The sequence below is a fragment of the Protopterus annectens genome, chromosome 4.part1, assembly GCF_019279795.1.
Source record: "Protopterus annectens isolate FY-2018-M chromosome 4.part1, PAN1.0, whole genome shotgun sequence".
Classification (NCBI taxonomy): domain Eukaryota; kingdom Metazoa; phylum Chordata; order Ceratodontiformes; family Protopteridae; genus Protopterus; species Protopterus annectens.
Genome location: NC_056734.1, coordinates 590,487,306 through 590,494,805, shown reverse-complemented (window position 1 = coordinate 590,494,805; position 7,500 = coordinate 590,487,306).

Sequence of the window (7,500 nt, the reverse complement as noted above, 5' to 3'; positions counted from 1 at the left end):
CTGACTAGCTGCAGTTATGATTACTACAGTATAATACTTAAGCATTTTAATTTGATTGGTTGTGACATATTTTTGTACTTGTTGCCCCACCTAAATGTGGCAAACAGCATCTACTTATCACATCAGAGATGCAATGATGTACTAATAGTTGTACGTAGCCAGGGATAAGATTTAAGTGTTTGTATCAATTAGGCATTTGTCACATACGGTAGGAATACAGTACATAATCTATAACCTTTTAGCTACCGATAAGAGTAGATATTCAGAACAGGTATTAAGGAAATACATGCAATTGCACACACACACACACACACACACACACACACACACACACACACACACACACACACACACACACACACACACACAAAACCCACATATCTAAATGTATCTATATACGTGTGCATGTGCACATACATATACATATATAATCTATATTTATATCTATATCTATCTGTGTATGTATGTATGTATGTATATATATATATATATATATATATATATATATATATATATATATATATATACATATATTATATATATGTGTGTGTATATATATATATATATATATATATATATATATATATATAATATATATATATATATTGTGCATGATATGCATGTATACATCTGAATTATCTCACAATGATATTTCTTCTCTATATGTGTGTGTGTGTGCATATAAAATCATCTAATAAAATAGTAGCAATCCATGTCTTTCATAGAGTTTGAATAACTGGGTCATGGGGGTCACACACCTAGATGGGCAAACTCAAAAAATTAACTGTCAGTTTGCTGTGCCAGATAACTAATTTTTTTGTTTGTCCATCTAGGTTGTCATGAACAAATGTTCTTTCAAGAGAATTCTTACTTCACCATGGCATTGCTCCTTTAGTTATTTGACAATAAAAAAGAACAATAGTTAACACTGGCAGCTAGTGGAAGCAGCTACCTGGCATGCATCCTGTGCTTGTCATTTCTCCTTGCACCAGAGGTCAGCAGCAGCCATGAACCCCTCCCACTCCCAGTAAGGCAAGTACTGATAAAATTAATGGTTTTCTAAACAAGAAGGTTACTTAGAATTGAAAGGATTAGGAATTAGGCAGACTCCTGAAAAGAAAAAAAAAACGCTAAAAAGCCACATGCTAGGTTTCCTGTGTTGTTGAACAAAGATAAAATTGCTTTATAATTTCATGTTTTGATAAATACTGAAGCATTCTACTGCGTGTACAATAAAGGCTATAATTTGCTTTACATTTTCATTTACAATTCATAGTCGGTGTCTGCCAGCTGTCACTCTGCATGTGGCACAGCTGACAGAATTATTGCACATTGTTCTTCTTTCCTAATGGTTTTCAGTCTGTATAGAATTATTGCCATGAAGAGAATATTATTCACATCCTCAGCATAAAACCAGAAACAAATGCTTTAACAAAAATAATAATTTAGGCACTTTTCTAAGTATTCATTATTATAACACTAATCAGAAATGGTTCATACCTTACATCCAGATAATATATGTGCATAATATTAGCATGTATTTCTGTGAATTTCTCTTTAATAAAATGTATGTCATATGTCGCATATACAGTATATTTTAAACGATTGTTACAAAATTCTGAAATATGCTGTGGAAGTTTTGCATTGGAGCATAACACCAGAATTTTTTTCTATTCCAAATTATAAACATTTCTGGAAACACATCTTATTTATCTTTCAGAAAAAGACCTTTTTAAGTGAAATGAATTTAGTTATATGGATAAGCATGTATAAGGGATGATGAACTGCTATACTGAAGCTTTGGTTCTGTCTGTCACTCAACACACAAAAGCTCATTGACAAATATCAATAAGTTTTGCAGCTACAGTAAGGTACAACTGAATAAAATCTGGTAAAAAAATCCAGTGCCACAGCTTTGCTTATTTATGATACACAGAATATGCAACCAGTGTTTTTGCCATTTGTTAGGTCATAGATCTCATCCAGCATAGTCCAAGGTTTGTCACAAGACAGCAGTTCTCATTTCTTATCAAATAGATTGCATACACTTGCTAGCTGAGTAAGACCTGATAACTAAAAGCATCAACAGGGATGCTGGTCATGTTAAATGACTTGACCAGTCACTTAGAATTGTAAGTGGAGACTTGAAGAATTAAACTCCAGAGCTCAGGAAGGTGTTAGCTACTGAATGCATTATCAACAATGGCTTCATAGGTAGGAAAACATTAATCAGATTCACTCAAATTCACAATGAGTTACTGATGGTAGTTTCTTTGAGATCCAGACCTACAGTACAGTTTCAGTAAACCAAAACTAAAGCCTTTTTACAGGGGGCAACCTTCTGCAAACCTAGGTAGAGAGAACCCATACTCTGATAAAATATATACTAACGTCACATTTGCACAACTGTGGGGAAAATGGCAAAGTCAAGTTTGACCAAAAGTGCTTGTTAACCAGATGCCAATGATTTCTGTGTAGAAATGTTATTGAACCATCCATTACAAACACCAGTTAATATGTCAAAAACTTTTAGCAGGACTTCATTCTCTTGGTTAGCAAGGCATATAAATTACCCAGTGGTTCACTCTGTAGCCAATTTTATCTAAACGTTTGCTACAGCTACCAAATTATATACCTCATCAGCTTGGATTGCCACCAATTGTATCCATGACTGCTAAAGCTGAGCCTAAGGAAAAATGCTTTCCCATTCAAATAATAGAATTCTCAGGCAGGCATCCCCCATCAGTTTCCACTGGGGGGGGACAACCCCACATATATTTTCAGTTGACAGATCACCACATTATTAATCATATTACTTTATTTATGGTCATTGAAGAGAAGACTAAAAAGGTCTGTACCTGCAATATTTTTAGAAGCCTTCAGCTTTCTCTGTAATCTTGCATCAGACCTCAAAAAGGAGACAGGTCAGAACTCTATATCCCAGTACAATGGAATAAAACATCACCCTACACTAAGGCAAAGAAGGTACCTTTCCAAAACCCAGGAACCTAACTTTGTACTACTGCCCACCAAGCTTGTTTCTCCTAATGCGTAATTGTTACCCTGCACTAAGAAATTATGCTCCTTTATCCTAGCCCATATCCAGGAAACTTACCTTGCTATTCTAGACCTACATCCTGATCCCAACTTCTCACAAATTCCACAATTCTCTATTTCACATTTATGACATATTTTCCTCACAATTTCTTTTCTCCTCAAGTATGTTTATGTGTGGTTTATATATATGTATATGGTTTCACTTCAGAATCTTGAACTACTGAAATATTGAACTTCAGTAGCTGGAGACCAAAGTGCCGAAAACTGCACTTGTGTGAAAGTGCAGAATATTGAGTGCTGAAATGTCGAATGTGGAAATGTCGAATCAGTGGTGTGGATGTAGCTGAAGATTCAGGTAAGTGATGTTTTATTAGGGGTTTTGGGTAGGTATTTTAGTGTGTGTGAGTGTGTTTGTAGTTTTGAGGTGTGGGTTAGGGTAGGTAGGTAGATTGTGAGTGTGTAAGTGTTGTGAGTGGTGGTATTTGTACGTATGTGATGTGTGTTTTTGCAAGGGGAGTGTAGAATGTGTAGTGGTGTTTTTTGTGTGTTTGTGTTTTTAGTGTGACCTTGGAGTTAGTATATATAAGTAGCAGGGGGTGTGGAGGGTGCATATATAGAGTCAGTGTGTGTGTTTGTTTTGTTGAGTTTGTGTGTGTTTCGTTATAGTGTAGGGAGGAAGGTGTAAGTGTGCTTGATTGTGTGTGGAGTGTTTATGTGGGTAGTCCTGAATTTGAATTTTGTGCTTTTGGGGTTTCAGGTTTTTTAGTTTTCGGCTTTACAGTCTTGAGATACTGAATTTCAATATTTCGGTAGTTCAGGATTGTAAAGTAAAAACGTGTGTGTGTGTGTGTGTGTGTGTGTGTGTGTGTGCGTGTGTGTGTGTGCACATGCGTATGTTCAACATTTTAGGATTTCCACATTGTACATCCGGTATTATGAAACAAAAATAAAAATAACATAACCAAATGTATTCCAGTGAAATTGAATGCTTTCATTTTACTTTTACTAGAGACTTCTTCAGAATATATCCAGTAGTATAATTTTCAGTATATTGCTTTTCAATGAGTTAATATATATTTACTTTTTTTATAAGCATAGCCTCCTATTTGCTGGCTACTGTCCAGGTCCAGTAGCAAAAGTCTCTGATAAACAATTACATAAGTGAATGTCCACCTAAGTGAAGTGCACTAACTTGGGCCTAAATCAGACTAAGTCCCTATCTTAAAAGTCTTCATCTTACAGCTCAATAACTCCAAATATATGGCTTACGTACCCATCCTTCTGTTAAAATAATTCTTCACCTTCTTCATTCCTGAAATTGTGACAACATTATTCAAGATAATCCTGCTGGTAAACAAGGATCAAAGAACAAAATGCCTGGAAAATCTTTTATTTGCCAACATAATCTCGTGGATTCAGCAAACTTCTGTGCCAGAATAGCTTATTTTGCATAGAAGGTTCTGTTCCCGTGCAGCACGGCAGTGCACCATGCATATGTATGACGACTTGCTGCTCTACCAGAATTGCTGTATGGCAATTTAAATAGAGCAAAATCTCTCGTTACACCTCTCAACCCATTAGAGTAAGAAATCTGGACAAAGCCATAAGGGACAATTGCCATTACAAACTTAGAAAGTTGATAGAATAACAGGTTTTGCATTAGCATGGATTTTCTGAAGGGTATGAAGTATATAACGCACACCTCACAACCCATTAGAGTAAGCAATCTGGACAAAACCATAATGGACAACTCTGAAACTTTGCCATTACAAACTTACAGAAAGTTAATAGAATAACAGGATTACCATTAGCATAGATATTCTGAAGCGTATGAAGTAAAAAAAGCAACAAATACATTTTTTCACATCTGTAATAAAGTTTAAGCGTAGCTGCATGTGTGTGCCCGTTGCTTAGCTATGCTTAACCCACCTGAAACATCAAGATAAGTTAAATAGCAATAGACTTCCAACATAAGCAGTAGTGTGAGAGGGTAGCAGTTAGAGCATACGCCTTGCATATAGTCATTCACGGTTCAAGCCTCACCAAAACCATTTCCATTTTGTATGTGAAATCATTACAATTTTAATTTATTTGTATATTTATGAAGGAAGTAACTTATATTTCACAACCAGAGTGCCCCATACAGTATAGTCACACACGAATAAATGTAATGAAAGCACATTGGGAGATGTCAGGGTAGGTAAACAAATTTATAATATGTAATGAATGATGAATCAATCCCATACAGGTAATAGTCCAATAAAATAAAACATATGCAATGCTAAGCTTTGCATAGCTATGCTGACCAGGTGTAAGCATTGTGTAAATATGAATGCTAAGCAATGAGTCACCCAGATAAGTGAATTTGCCCATTGGTAAGCAGTGCTGATCCTTCCTCTTTAAGCACTTCCAACCTTAGCTAAGTAGGTTTGCCCGTAGCGTAGCTTAGCTCAGCATATTCAAAACCATCCAATGACAGCAAAGGGTGGGAAATCAGCCATATTTAAACCTCACAGGCAGGAATGCAGCTCATAACTGGTTGTAGCTCCCCACTGTAGGCAGTATGGCAGGTGTTGGAGAGGACATGTGCTTTCGGGTGGGGTGCTGAGGCATACAGGAGTCCAAGGTCATGGTAGGACTCCTTGTAAAGAACATTAGAATGAGACTACTTCAGGACCAGTACCAGGGCTCCCAATACAAATCAGAAGCATGGGAAAGTTTTGCCCATGATCTGTCCAGTGCCACTGGTAATGCTCGGACTGGTGAGCAGGTCCGGCACCACTATGCCGACTTGAAGCAGAGGAAGAAGGAGTGCTTGGAACAGTGGGTCCAAGAAGCAAGACAGAGGAGTGATGCTCCAGCAGTGTGCAAGTATTCATAGCAATAACTGGTTACCAAAGTCCAGCCTGTGTATGTGATGGATAGGTATGCATAAATGTTTCTCTATTTTCATTATAGCTCCAGCTGAGTGGGTTGTGAACCAGGAAGCCCATGCCAGCAGGTTGCAAAAGCTGTGTTGTGAGGCTGGTGAGTAACAATCTAGCTTGTACTGTTCATACCAAATAAATATAAAGGAGTAGAATGTCACCTGGCATTATTAAAACTGGGTATGGTTTAAACTGAAGCAGACAATATTACAGTAATAGTCTCATATAGGTCATATATTAATAAAATGTAATTACCTGTGAATAAAAATCTAAACCCTGGACTGACTGTGTTTACTCTAGTATGGTATGATTTGAAATGTGTACTGGATATACATAGCAACTAGAGCTCTGAAAGCATTAAACAATCAAGTCTCATCTGACAATGTTAGTGCCTCTCTAACACACCTGATTAACTGATATTACAAATGTCATGCACCAAGATCTGATATGTGAATAGTAATGTTGTGTTAACCACTGTTTTCCACGCTGTTCTTTGTGAACAGGTATGTAATGTTGTAAATACAAGGTCAGATTGTACAACAAAGAGAGAAGGAGAAAGAAATCATTCAAGGAATAGGTAACAGTTTCTCAATAGCTCCCTGTGATGAAACACCCACTTGTCATATTTTGAGCAGAAACAGCCACAGTTCGAATCCCGGGAGTGGTAGTAAGCTGTATGCATAATTTCAACTAGGATTTTGTGAAAATGTGTAGAAAGAGTCAGGTAGTATTAGCAAACATTCCCTCCACAGGTCTCCCAGTTAAGATAAGGTATAAAGTAGCTATAAGAAGGCTGTAGTTATACTGTGTCCAACTCCCATGGTCCAACCCCAAGGCTGCAAATGACAGCAAGATAAGTACATGCACCAAGTGGTATCCCCAAGAAATATTTAAAAGTGTCCTGCTGTCACAGCTACAGGTCCTGTAAACAACAACCAGGGTGAATGATAGAAATCAAAGCAGAGTGTGTCAGTAGCACACACACAGAATGAGAACACATATGTAATTCTGACTATGGGAAGATGGGTAGAAACAGTCATGTAGTATTATCAAACATTCCCTCCACAGGTCTACCAGGTAAGAGAAAGTTCAAAGTAGCTATAAGAAGGCTGCAGTTATACTGTGTACAAACATACCACTGCCCAATTATGGCTATATTTGTTGTAATAATACCTGTAGAGTAATGAGTAGAGCAATGATCATTAAAGCTGTGACCATTGCAAGAATCTACATTTGTTAACTGACATCTCTCTCTCTCCCCCACCTTATCTTCACCAATAATCTAAACACATAAATGAAGGGGTATGTTTTCCACCAAACCTACTGTTGGGACATGTGTCCTGTTGTACCAAAAAAATTGAAACTTATTCCAATTAATATTCCCTGTTCAAATATCATCATAGGTGGCCTGTTGCTATCAATGTAACCTGCATGCTGGTGTAATGCCCACTGTGGTTCCATATATGCAAGTGTGCATGTGTTCTGTTTGATATGCAAATGTTCCAAATGTGTAATA